General features: G+C 38.1%; 1 pseudogene; it reads left to right on the forward strand.

Moving 5' to 3' along the window:
- Positions 1–253: 253 nt before the first annotated feature.
- LOC121441600 overlaps positions 254–14,856 on the forward strand; it is a 51,172-nt pseudogene continuing 36,569 nt past the window's right edge.

A 14,856-nucleotide genomic window follows, 5' to 3' on the forward strand; every position in this document is an offset into this window, starting at 1 on the left:
GGGTTGGAGGAAAGGTTAGATTCAAGTAGGTGACCTGAACAGTGGACAGTTGAACGTTGGAAGGTAAGCTCTTATATCTCCAGCTGAACAAGAAATTTAGGAGGACAACAGTGTTTGTTTGGCTAATTTGTAATGGCAGGCTTCAAAGTAGAATGTCGTGTATCTACTGTATGAGTTTACAGTTTGGGAGAGAAAAGTAGAGTAAATCAGAAGCTAGGGCCTGGCCAAAAAGATGTGGACTGTCCATAAAACCATGGGGTAAGTGTAGTGTTAAGCCCAGCCTTAGGGGGCGTGTTTGCCTTGGGCTAATGTTTACCTATAAATCTGCTGGGCTACACCCAGCCGCCCCTTCTGCTTCCTGTTCTCTGTGGGAACCTTGGTACTGTAAGTCTACTTCCCCCATTAAAGTTGTATATATTTTTTGCAATCTGTCTGCATTCATTTACGCCACTACATCTTGGTGCCCAAGGTGGGACTTTGCAGATACCTACCCCGAATCAGAGCCTCCTGGGGCGACCGCTGGGAGTCAGCAGCAACCCCCCACTCTGGAGGCCTCTCTCTTCACGCAGATTGTACCCTCTCAGCACTGCTCATTGCCGGTTCGCTTCTGCCTGACTTACAGCAGCAGAAGCAGCTGAGATTCTGAGTCACTAAACATCTACAGCATCTCAATTTTTCTTGGCGCCTGCCAGATAGTCGACAAATAAGACAAGAGACTTAGCCCTGGAAGTTTGGTATCGGCCCCGCCCTGCCCCACAGCGCTGCTCTGCGTCCCCTCCCCACGGGTGGCTTAGTTCGGCCTTGGCTGTGCCGGGCTTCCTGACCTCCCCCCCACCCCAATTGCTATTTATCAGTCTGGTGTTTGCTCCAACTTTCAGTTTTGAGTCTAGTGTTTCAGACTTCGGCAATGTGGACTCAAGTGGACTCTTTCGCCACCACTGGTAGGAACCGGTCATTGCAGGTAAAAAAAAATTGTCTTTTATAAATAAAATGTCTGAAAACGTTACCATTTGAGACTTTAACAGCCTTTTTGAGTGTCCCATGTGGGAGATTTTACAGGAGGTGTCTGTCATCCCACATCTATGGATCTTTCTGGGATTCGTAGTTTTCCTTGGTACTATGTGGTTAGATAATAGAAATATGATAAAGTCTTTACGAGACAAATCCAGGATTCTTAAGGCAGAAGTTGAACATTTAAAAACAATTGAGAATGACAACAATCTTCTCAAGAATCAGTTTGAAGTTCTCCAGGAAGAGAACAGATCTTTGTTTAACATGACTCGGTCAACTGAGCAAAATTTAGAAAAGGTACAGGCTAATGTTAAGGAGAAATTCATTACTATGGAAGAAGGAACAGCTGATTTGGATCATAAGATTAAGTCCCTTTCTGTAGGAACTGAAACATTAACTGAGAGAATCAAAACTGCTGAATGTGACAATCAAATTTTGTCTAAAGCTTATGACAGATTGGCAGAAAGATTGTCAATACAAGAAGGCACGGTTTATGCCATAAAAATTTTGTCCAAAGATGAGAAGGTATCTCTAATGGACAAACTTCATACTTTAGAATCCTCAATGAAGGCTTTGAAACATAATTCTGGACAGGAGATTCAGACATTGCAGAAGGCAATGATAAATAGAATTGAAAAGATTGAGGAATTTCTAAATTCTGATAATGAAGAGCAAAGGGTAGAAAGGCAAATTTTAACTACATCTGTGGGTAAATTTCTCCAGGACAATTTCCACAAAGTTCTACCTACAGCTCTACCTGCCTTTCCAGTAATAACAACAGAGAAGGTGATTGGTTCCAGAAACCCTAGGGTCATCAAGGAAGATACATGGGAGCCTGTCCTTATGAATGATCTCAAAGAAATTAATCAGGCTGTCATGTATTTGGGATGCACACCTCTTTTGTTAAAGAGATGCTAAAATCTTGGGCCAAAACGAGCAGGACAACCCCCTCAGACTGGCAATAGCTGAGCTCTGGAGTACTTGAGAGTGGACTGCAATTGAAATGAAAATGCTTATTCAGGCCAGAGGCTAGACTTTTAGAACAGCAGAAAAAAGGGAAGGAAACTAACATTTCTCTAGATCAAATTCTAGGTGAAGGGCTCTTTTCCGACCCTCAGGAACAAGCTAATTTGGATGAAAACACACTCTCCATGTGTACTACAGCAGCCTTAAGGGCTTGGGACAGGGTACAAGACCCAGGACAGAGAATGGAATCATTTGTCAGAGTTAAACAGGGTCAGAGAGAACCCTTTTGTGACTTTTTACAAAGACTACCTAAGGCTGTACAAATAGGGATATCTGACCCAGAAGCAAGATGTATAATGATTGAGTCTTTGGCTTATGAAACTGCAAATGTGTAATGCAAAAGGATTTTGGGGCCTTTAAAGCTCAGATCAGCGCCCTTGGAAGAATCGGTCTTGCATATACTGAATGTTGATACATTTGATTATGGCACTGAAGCACGGGTAGAAGAAGCAATTTCCAATGGTAAAAGGAGACACCAAAATACCAAATATTTTAATTGTGACAAAATGGGTCATATGAAAAGGAATTGTAGACAACGGATTTTCAGAAATAATAATAATGCATCTTCTAGAAATAACAGAAATAGGAGGACTTAGCCTTCAGTTTTACGTAGAAGATGTGGAAAAGGCAGACATTGGACGAATGAATGCAGGTCTACAAGAGATAGACAAGGCAACCTGATACAGACGGGAAACTTGAGAAGGGGGGCCTCACAGGCCCCCATGGCAAACATGGTTCAGTCATTTCCATGTTCTGCAGAGTACGTGCCTCGTCAGGACAATTAGGAAGCCCTATGCCTATTGTAACAAGCAATAATGATCAGAAAAATAAGTTACGTGTGTTTTGGCAAAATTCTATAAATGATCAAAGACCTAAGCTGAGAATGTATGTAAATGGCATTTTTATTACTGGCCTGCAGGACACAGGTGCTGATGTAAGTATCATTACCCCCGAATCTTGGCATCTGTATTGGCCTCTTCAGATTGTAAATGTTCAGCTCCTGGGGATTGGGACCCTATCTCGAGTAAGGCAGAGCACAAGAAGGGTTGAATGTATAGGGCCAGAGGGACAAATAGGAAAATTAAGGCCATATGTAGCCAATATTGCAATAAATTTATGGGGCCGTGACCTATTACAACAATGGAATACCCAAATTAACATTCCTGCTACTTATAGAGCCTATATTTTTGAGAATAATATTAAAAGATATTACAAATGGAGAAAACCGACCATTCGGGCTGTGCATGAACAAGCAATTGATGTCCCTTCAGAGATACCAACAGCCTTGCCTCTAAAAAGGTTGGCTGAGAAACCAATATGGACAAAGCAATGGCCTTTAGCTGAGAAAAAGTTACAGGCTTTAGAACAGCTGGTACAAGAGCAATTAGATGCTGGACATATAAAAAAAAATCTACCAGCTCTTGAAATTCTCCTGTATTTGTGATTAAGAAAAAAATCAGGTAAATTGAGAATGGTGATAGATCTCAGGGCCATCAACAAGGTTATTCAACCTATGGGCCCTCTGCAATCTGGAATTTCTTTGCCCTCTTTATTACCAAAAGGATGGCCTCTCATAGTTATTGATGTAAAGGATTGTTTTTTTAACTATACCTTTATAAAAAGAAGATAGAGAAAATTTTGCCTTCACAGGGCCTACTTATAATAATTCTCAACCTTCGAGGAGGTACCACTGGGCCGTCCTCCCCCAGGGTATGTTAAATAGCCCCTCCTTATGCCAATATTTTGTGAATCAACCATTGCAAATGATCCACAAAGAAATTCCCAAATCGAAAATATATCATTACATGGACGACATTTTGTTATCCGATTCAAACATGGATACATTGAATAGACTGTTTGAAGAAATAAAGATACTTTTACTTAAGTGGGGATTGCAAATTGCTCCTGAAAAGATTCCGAAGGGAGATTCTGTTAATTATTTAGGTTATAAAATAGGTTTGCAAAAAATTAAGACACAAAAGGCACAAATTAGGAGAGATTGCCTATGGACTCTTAATGACTTTCAAAGACTATTAGGAGACATTTCCAGTCTACGACCAGCTATTTGGATAACACCTGGTTCAGGATTGAGGGGGTGGGGAGATATTTTATGTTATTAGGGGTATTTTCGGGAAAAAAAGTGGGGATTAACTGGTTTGATGGGATGATGTGTATTTGTGAATTATTGTTTTTAGAAAATTGTATTGGTACTGTTTCCTGTATATTGATATATTGAATATTGAATGTGAGTGTTCCTACCTCTATTTTTGTATAAGAGTATGCTTATAACTTTGTCTATATTGTTTTGATACATCTACCATATTACAATGTACATTTCTACCTCTGATACTATCTATATAATAACATTGTTTACAGTTGAAGATCATTGTCTTCATATATTGCACAGTTGTTTATTCTTTTAGTCTTCAAGTAAGATAGGTATTGAGAATTCTATATTTGCCATATTTATTTTTAGGTTAATTAGGTCTTTAAGATACATAGAGATTATATTTAGTATAGATAGTATGCCTCCTCGAAGACCTATAGAAAATGGCCTTTAATCTAACCTAAAATCCTGTGCCAATGAGACACAATTACTCTTTGCAATGCCACCCCACTCCAGAGAGAATGTTGAGCACCAAAGACACTCTACTGGGAGCTTGTCTTCTTGGCAGAATTGGCCTTTGGGTTAAGAAAAGCCCATACCTCAACTACTGACAAAAATATGAAACAGGATTGTCTTATCTTGCCAAGACAGGGTAGTATAATTCAAAGAAAGTTCCTTACATTTATAAATGGTATGTCAGTTATGTTAGGCCTTAGCTAAAGTTGGTTGACTCAACATTGCAAACGAGACTGTGGATGATTGCCCAGGTAGTCAGTTGTCTCTGTCAATTGTTGCACATTTGTTAAGTAATATTTATTCCCTTCTCAGATCTTTGATGGAATTGAAGATTATATCATTGTAGTTATTCTCTACATTATTTAGAATCCTTGAGATAAAATGTCTAGCAAAACTTCTGTTCTCAATATTGTTTGTTATATTTATTATTTGTTATTATTGTATATAGTTGTATTTTGTTTAGTTCTGTCTTATTTAGACAAAAGGGGGGGATGTAGGGTTAAGCCCAGCCTTAGGGGGCATGTTAGCCTTGGGCTAATGTTCACCTATAAATCTGCTGGGCGTGTGCCCAGCCACCCCTTCTGCTTCCTGTTCTCCGTGGAAACCGTGGTAGTGTAAGTCTATTTCCCTCATTAAAGTTGAATATATCTTTTACAATCTGTCTGCATTCATTTATGCCGCTACAGGTAAGATAGTCTAAATAAGCTCTGTGAAGTGATGAGTATCAGGATCAGTCAATGTAAATGTGAAGGTATTTGGAGATGGAGTGTTGAAAGGGATAGAGAAGAAAACATCCTTGAGATAAAGAACTGAGAAATGGGAGTTTCCTGAAGAGATAGTGGAAAAAAAGTGTATAAAGCTTAGGCACCACAGGATAGAGGGGGCCACTGCAGAATTATTGAGCCAGATCTCTTGAACCAAGCTGTAGGTTCCATCAGATTTCTTAAGTGCAAGTACAGGGGTATTGAATGAAGAAGAGTTGGGACAAAGGAACTTTTGTCTTAGAACATCAGAAATGATAGTTTTAAGTTCCCTAAGGCTCTGGAGTGAGATTGGGAACTAAACTTGGGTAATGTACTTGATAGGATTCTCTTATTGGATGTTAATGGGGAAGTGATATCTAACAACAAAAAGGGTTTTGGAGTCCCAGACTTGGGGGCACAACTGAATGGCTGACAATGAAAATAACATCTTGGAACAAGTACAGTGGGTGGGAGCTTCTGGAGAGCCTGTGGTTAGGCAAATGGGAGGAGCAAATGAAATAGAAGCTATCATTTTGGCTAAGATGTTTCTTCCCATTAGGGGTATAGGGCAGGTTGGCACAACTGAAAGTTAATGGGTATGAGAAATAGCCCTGAAAATGCAATTGAGTGGTGGTGTCTGGTGAAGTAGGTAAGGCTGTCCCCTGATCCTGACAATAAGAAAATAAAGAGAGGTAGGACCCCAAACTCCCTCAGGACAAAGGATGTGGCTCTGGTGTCCAGAAAATAAAGGAAATGGTTTGCCCTGATACCATGATGTCTCTTCATGGCTCCCTGTTAGAGATGACAATGGTTGGATCAAGGGAGCCAAGGCAATCTCAATAGTCCAAGGGTAAGCCTAGAAGCTCAGTTAGGAGGTGGTCAGCATTTGGTGTCTTCATGAAAGAAGATGCATGGGGGCAATAAATCAACCAAAGTCCCTCTCCATGACACATTGGACATGGCCCAGGGGTCCCTAGGTAAGGATTAGGACCAGCATGGACCCAGTGACCATCTTGACCACATTTGAAACATTGACCTAGTGGCCCTTGAGCCCCAGGGGCAAGGAAGCCCATGCAGTGACCCAGGGCTGGTTGGATGGTCTTGGTCAGCATTTGATATTTCTGTCTAATGTGATTTTTCATATCTTTCATGATACACCTTAAAACCCAGCACTAGGACTTCTGCCTGTAGGTTCAGAGGCCCTCTTTCCAAATGCTTAAGTTTGTTCCTAATGGAAAGGAAACTCTGGGAAAAGAAAGGGGTCATAAGAAGCTATTTGCCCTCTGGACTTTCTGAATCTAAATTGGAATATTGTAATGAGGCATTGGTGAGGCATTCTAGGAATTGAGACATATTTTCTTGTCTATTCTGAATGATGTCTTGAAGTCTACCATAGTTCACTGGGGATTGGGCTGCATTAGTCTGGTGAATTTCATCTTCAGGTACTCTGGCCTACTCCCAAACTCACTGGCACTCCTCAGAACGTAGGTTTTTAGTTAGGTTTATATGTATAATGAAAGGTGTGACTATAAGGTTGGCTGATATATTGGAAATGTCTTATGAAAGAAGTAGGGTGAGATAGATGTTTAGGAACCCAGTTTCTTTTCTATCTGAAAGAATTCTACTGATGAGAAAGGGATATGTGCCTTAAACAGACCATCCAGAGTCTGGCTACCCCGAGAACTGTGACTGACTGGGTTTGGTCAGTGTGGGGTAGTTTTGTCCCATGAATACTTGTAACAGGAGCAGTGAAAGTGGGTACTAGAGTATGGTATTTGGAATGGACCGGTACCAGAGAGGAGGAATGACGAGAGGAATCGAAGAAACAGCTGTAGAGAACAGAGAGGCTGGAGAAGCCAAAGGAGCAGTTGTCTGCTGGGGCTGGAAAGGTGGGGCTTCATTAGCAGGGTCCAGAGTGGGTGGTTCTTGTAGTTAAGATGGCATAGCTAGGAACATGTGAGTGGGTGAACAGGAGGCAAGGTGGGAGAGTTTAGAATTAAGATAGAAAAAGGTTTGAATATATGAGAGCTCTTTCCATCTCTCAGTTATTAGAAAGTTCCTGTAAAATGTTGGGATCTGGGATCTAATGAGCCATTCAGTAGCCAGTTTAGATTGTTATCTAAGGTATATTTGGGTCATATCTTAGTGCAAAGGTAGATAAGATTAGGAGTCTTTAAGTAGGGCATTAAGCTTAGGGGTCTGAGGGTTTCTAAAAGACAACTCAGAGGAGATGTCAGACTAATAGTGTTTGAATGTTTATTCCTTACAGCTAAGTCAGCGAAAAATAAACAATTTATTTTTAATTTTAAGTGTCCCAGAAATTAAGTGAGGATTGAGTTAAACAGTTTAGGCTGCTCAAAGTTCTGTCAAACACAGAGCAGGGACCATAGCTTAGAAGCATGGGCGACAAAAGTCTGAGAGATGAGAAATGAGGGGCAAAGTATGAGGTGAAAAATGAGGCCTCAGTCCTCAAAAATGGGGAATTGATGGAAATGATTGTGTGTGAAAGGGGCAAGCCATAGGCTTGAAGACAGTGGCTTGGGGTACCACCATTTCCAAGAACAGCAAAAGGGTGTTGGACACTCAACAATCTCTCCCATGCATTCAGGGAAGCATGTGTGTCCAATAGATGGGGGCAAACTCATCTACTGAAGTAATCACTGTTGTGAGAAATGACCCAGCAGCCTTGCACAGGGAATATTGGTGGCTGTAGATGAACTCAGCCCAGGTCCCCAGCTTGGTGGGATGTGTAGGAGAACCTGTTAAACCTCAGCACCAATGATATTACCATACACAAGAAAAGACAACAAGATGTACAATGAATCCCACTTTAAGAGTTTTTCTTGATAAAGAGCAGGCAAGGTAACAAAGCAAGTGCATAGGCCTGTTTGAAAGAAACATGGTGAGAGGGCATGTGGCAGGCATGTTTGCTTTGTAAAGGTAGTTCAGCACATGAGTATACTAGCTTATGTAGCCACACCATGCGAGTGCATGCATGCAGACTGCATGGTCATACAGCTCGTGTGCATAGATTACATAACACACAAGGCCCTGGGGTGACAAGGTAATTGGGCAAATGCTGATGGCAGAAGTGCAGCCATGGGACCTTGGAAATGTTAACACCTGTGGTGTCTAACCTTTTTTCTGAATGTTAATGGTCATGGGACCTTGGACTCCTTCAGTCTGAACATTCACAGATGTAAAAGAACACCCTAGTGGCTGACACTCTGCTTCTCAGATCTTCAGAATCAACTCCTATATCTGACTTTTTTTTTATTTCAACACTTTTTTTTATTAAAAATTTTCGCCTCCTCCCCACCTCCCATTCCCCTCCCCCTCTCCCCATCCCCCTTCACCTTCCTCTCCAGACCAAAGAACAGTCAGGGTTCACTGCCCTGTGGGAAGTTCAATATCCCCCCCCCCCATCCAGGTCCAGGAAGGTGCGCATCTAAACAGACTAGGCTCCCTCAAAGCCAGTACATGCAGTAGGATCAAAACCCAGTGCCATTGTCCTTGGCTTCTCAGTCAGCCCTCATTGTCCACCACGTTCAGAGAGTCCGGATAGGGGTAAGGGGAGACAGGGAGAGAAAGTGAGAAGGGGAGGATGGGGAGAGCTTGGGGGAATGGGATGGTTGTGATGGAGGAAGGATGGCTATGGGAACAGGGAAGTATATATCTTAATTAAGGAAGCCATTTTAGGGTTGGCAAGAGCCTTGACTCTAGAGGGGTTCCCGGATGTCCATGGAGATGTCCTCAGCTAGTTTCTTGGGCAGCTGAGGAGAGAGGAGAGGGAGCCTGAAATGGCCCGATCCTATAGCCATACTAATGAATATCTTGCATATCACCACAGAAGCTTCATCTGGAGATGGATGGAGATAGAGACAGAGACTCAAATTGGAGCGCTGGACTGAGCTCCCATGGTCCAAATGAAAAGTAGTAGGAGGAAGAACATGAGCAAGGAAGTCAGGACCATGAGGGGTGCACCCTCCCACTGAGACGGTGGGGCTGGTTTAATTAGAGCTCATCAAGGCCAGCTGGACTGGGACTGACTTTTTTTATTTTAATTATGAACAAGTATAGTTTGTGCTACAAATCCTCAGTTCTAATTTTTTAATATATGTATCTAAAGGTCATTGAGATAGTTTAATAGTTAAATTGCTTACTAAACAACATGAGATTCTACATTTGGATTTCCAGCAACTACACACAAAACTGGACTTGGAAATATATTCCTGTAACTTGAGTGTGAGGCAAAAAGATATGAAGATTGTGTGGCTAGTTGTCATTCCATTCTAGGTAAAGGAACAAGTTACAGGTTTTGTGAGAGATTATGTCACAAAAAGTAAGGTGGGAAATGAATTAAAGAAGGTATCCCAATGAAAACCTCTATAATACATATGTGCCTGCATACATCAGTTCACATGAACACACAAATACCCACACACATACTACATTCACACATAAAATAAATACACATAAATAAATGAATAAATACATAGAATTAGATAGTAGTGATATTGTTAAAAGCCAAGAAACTAAAAAAAAGCCCATGAAATTGAGAAAAGGGACTTTAAAGAAAGGGTGAGAAAAACAACAGACACTATAGAATACTGAAGGTGAAGAGGCTTACTGAATTTAAAAAAAAAAAATACCCAAAGCGAATGAGGTAGGAGAAGGAATAAGTCAAGCAAATGAAATATGAAAGGAAAACTGTTACTTTATAATCTAGAAATATATATATATATATATATATCTTTTTTGAAATACTTTTAAACATCCATTCATAACTACGTTAGAATTATTTTAATGCCGAAAATATATTTTTAAGTGAATGTTTTTTATTTAAATTTTTTATTTTATATACCAACTCCAGTTTTCCTTCCATTCCCTGCTTTTGCACCCCACCTCCTCCCTTTACACTCTCCCATACACTTCTCAGAGGGGGCAAGCTGAAGCCCTTTCCCCCTGTATCAAGGCTGAGCAACATATCTCACCGCAGGGAATGGGCTCCAGAAGCCACGGAGACAGCAGAACAGAGCAAGTGTGAGCTCAAGTACTCTGAGTTTAAAGTTGGGGACCCTGTATGGGTCTTCTGAATGTTGGAGACAGTTGTGTGAATTGATTTGTTGGGGGGTGTTCTGGCAATGGGACTAGGATTTATCCCGGGAAAAAATGTATTTATAATAATAAAATGAATATATGTTGGCTATGAGAAAACACATTAATTATTAATAGCCTCAACTCGCTTTAAATTAATTTCATCAGTTGGGATCCTGGACTGAATGAAAAGGGAAAAGAGACCTGAGGAGCAGGATTTGTCTCTCTATGATTCTTAGTGAAGACACAATGCAACCATCTCCCTCAAGCTCCTGCTTCTGTGCTTTTTCTCTGACATGATGGATTTATACTTGTTCAAGTTTCACATTGGTTCCTGACAAAAAGTGATTTAAGCAAGAAAATAGTTTATAAGAGTTTAAAATTCTAGGTTGCACTCCATCATTGTGGAATTCTCTGAGAAGGAAACTTTTAGCAGCTAATCACACCACATTCACAGTTAGGATCAGAGAGAAATATATTTATGCATACTTAGAATGTAGAAATCTTTCTTGGCTGGTACAGAGTTCATGACCTCCTGACTAGAAACTGACACTACGTATAGTTAGTGGGAGTTCCTAAGTTAGGTAACAATTAAGACAATCCTCCACTGACATACACACAGGACAACACAAACTAGGCAATCCCTCACTGAGACACTCTTTCCAGTTGTCAAATAAACCATGACAACTGTAAATTTTTTGAGCTCAAATAAACCATTCTTTTTTAAAAAAGAAAAATACAAACATAAAAACATACATTCCAGTCATCCCTGATGAATTAGCGAGTTAAAAACCATGACCTAGCATTTCAGAGTGGAGATTCTTAGCTTTCACAGTAATGATTCTTTCTTTAAAAATGTAGTTTTAAGGAATGTGTTTTTAATAAATCTATTTCAATGATATTATTGTCTTGTATTAGTCTGAGCTTTGCCATCAACTGATTATTGACATGACTTTTCACTGTGCAGCTCTTCAAACTTTTATCTCCTGCAATTTAAGACAGCTATGTCTGAGATGCATGTGAAGAACAACACACACTATTTATCTTCCATAGCACCTGAAGGAATTTTTTATTCTCTTTATGGTAAAAGTTACTTTGTGACTGTGACACAACACAAAATATTGTCAGGTATAATAGGTAATCACGCCAAATGTCCTTTTTTTTCACTATTTCACACCTGCTTTCATCTATGGGATAATATGTTAAAAGCCTCATAACTCATATGTTATCTACAAAATATCTATTAATGATTCACAAGAAACAATATACAATTAAAGCACCATAATGAAAAACTGTTGAATTAAATTAAAAATACATAAAATCGGGCTGGAGAGATGGCTCAGAGGTTAAGAGCATTGCCTGCTCTTCCAAAGGTCCTGAGTTCAATTCCCGGCAACCACATGGTGGCTCACAACCATCTGTAATGAGATCTGGTGCCCTCTTCTGGCCTGCAGACATACACACAGGCAGAATATTGTATATATAACAAATAAATAAATATTTAAAAAAAATACATAAAATCAATTGTTATATGAAACTTTAAAAATTGATTGCTAAAGTTTCTCTATAATTATTGCAAGTCCATTTCAAAGAAACATGTCCTTCAGTTACAATTATGATTCAAGCATGATTGAAGAGAGTTAGAATTTCAAAGAACTGGATTCTCTTTTAACAACCTTGAACTTGCTATATAATGATCTTTCTAAAGATGCAAATCTCAATTCATTCAACTTCTAAAAATTCTCTGTTGAGATTTTTTATTCTATACAATTATATCAATAGACTTCAAACTACACAAATTCCTTCAGGATGTAAATATTCTGCATTTCTTCACTTTTCTAACATTCTAAAAGTACTTTTCATCAATTCTTTTAATTAAGGTATAATGACATTGTGTGTTTCCAGTCAATTTTAGGATTGATATTTTTAGTGTTTCTAGGGTCAATATTTCTAATGAATTAACACATGCTAATATTGTGGCTTTATAGTGGATATTCTTATTCATGCTTCTACCAGAAAATAATCTAATTTTCTAAGTTATATACTTATTCTTAAAACTAAACTGGCCAAATAAGGCAGATTATCCACAGAAAACATATATTACAGATTGTTTTCATTTGCATTGTAACAAATAGAAAAGTTGGAATTGTAGTAATTTGTGAACACTCCTTTTAGACTCATAGTAAGTAAGGGAAATATCAAAGTATTTTCCATTTAAATGTTAATAAATCCAATAAAATAATGCCTTTCTGGATATCTTGGATTTCACAATCCATTTTGAGAAATGTACAGCAATATGAACTGTACAATATGAATTGTAAAATATGTGTCCTTGTATAGGGATAAAGTAAGATGAACAAATGGAACACTAATAATTCTAGTATCAGCCAAAAATTTTTAAGGGTATGTATACAATATTTAGGTTTGTTGTTTAACACCAACATGAATGTGGTTCTGAACTGTAGGTGATCCTCAGTCAAATTTTTTGATAAATTATAACCTATATCTTATTCAGTCCCATAGCTATGATAAATGTCACAGATTGCGTAATTTATAAATAATAGAGAATTGTTTCACATACTCGAATAAACAGAAAGGTCCAAGATCAAGATGCTTACAGATCTGATATGTGATTAGGAGTCATTCTCTCTTTCCAAAATGTTGCCTTGTCATTGAATCATCCAGAATGTATAAATAGTGTCATCACTTAATGAAAAAGCATAATAGAATAGGAACACTATCATAGACTATAGTACTCCCTTCAAACTTTGCATGTTCCTAATTCAGCTAATGAGGGTTTCACTCTTAAAATTCATTCACTCACTTCAAAAATGTAAATGTAGAATGTTTTAGTACTTATATATAGGCTTTTAGTTTTTACAACTAGAATTTGAGGAGAAAATCAATATCATTTTGCCAGCATCAGCTCACATTGGTGTAACTTTACAATGTTAAAAAAGGCGTGTTCAGAAGTGCTTCTTTGCTACATTTTCTTTCCCTTTTCAAAAACACCTGAGATTTTCTTTGTCAAGTTCTTAGTTGTTGCATCAAATACTCACTCTCATCCCCAGTTCAGGAAACTTCCTCCTTTCTTAAAAGTCTAAGCCTTTGCTAATTCTGTTTCCAATCTTTCTAAATAGCAAAAACTCAGATTACAATACTGTGAATTTTAATTTATATATTTGATATTTTTAGATACTGGATTTTGATCTAAATAATTCCTGAACTTGAAAGTGAAAGTTTAAGCTTTCAAAATTGTCACATATTACATAGATTTACATTAAAAGACAAAACAGATATATTCATATAAATGTTTATTTTCAAAATATTAAGTAAATGCACATCACTTGAAAAAGTAGAAAAATGAAATTGATATTACTAATTATTTCTCTACTTTGTTATTTTGTCACTTATATTATAAAACATTTAGTTAAGTAAGTAATAAGTTTCATTCACAAAATAAAATAGTAATTCTTACAGAAAGATCACACACACACACTCACACACACACACACACACACACACACATATGGCATCCCCTGCCAGCCCTTACATGGCTTTATTGAGAGGAGATTTTTAGTGATCCCTCATAAAATCTTGAGTTTTTATCTGGAAATTTTTTGTGTTTATTTTTCAAACAGCCTTTATAGCAAAAAGTAAACTGACGGGGGAAATTTATTAGCATTTTGTTTTCTAGGTAACAGGGTGAATGGACTTAGTAACACCTACCTCTGCCTGCTCTGTCATATAGGCCATTTCAATGTACCCAGATTTATTGACCTGGTCACATAAAGGCTATTGGCTGAAGGAGCAGAATGTGCTCCCACAGCACTTAAACAAAGATATGAAAAATTAAATATATTGAAAAGAAACAATAATGTTTTTATGGATAGCTTGATTTTATGCTATTAGAAAATATCTGCTAATTATTAACTATTTCCTTAAACTTTAAAATGCCTTTAGAATGTTTGTAAAATGCAAAGTTAGCAGACAAAATCCATTTACATAATTTATATTACACGAAATACATTGGAGAAATCTATATTCAAAAGAGTGAAAAAGTTCAGGTATGTACTTTAAGTGATTACAGAAAATAATCTAATTTTAACTATGTCCATAAAAGCATAGATGAGATCTAAATAAACAGCTAAGAACTTGAAAAAGCTAAGAAGTGTATTAGACATGAATGTTTGAAAACAAGAGACTATTTAATTCTTAGTTCCACACATTGTGATAATGATGACTCTATAAAATTAGATTTAATTATCCAAATAGTAACATTTTCTGTAGTGCCCATCGTAATTATAGATATGAATCCATAAAGTACAACTATGTTCTGGTTGATTACCTGAATAC

The sequence above is a fragment of the Microtus oregoni genome, unplaced genomic scaffold (assembly GCF_018167655.1).
Source record: "Microtus oregoni isolate MIOR12 unplaced genomic scaffold, Mior012 000079F_ref0000094, whole genome shotgun sequence".
In the NCBI taxonomy this organism is placed as follows: domain Eukaryota; kingdom Metazoa; phylum Chordata; class Mammalia; order Rodentia; family Cricetidae; genus Microtus; species Microtus oregoni.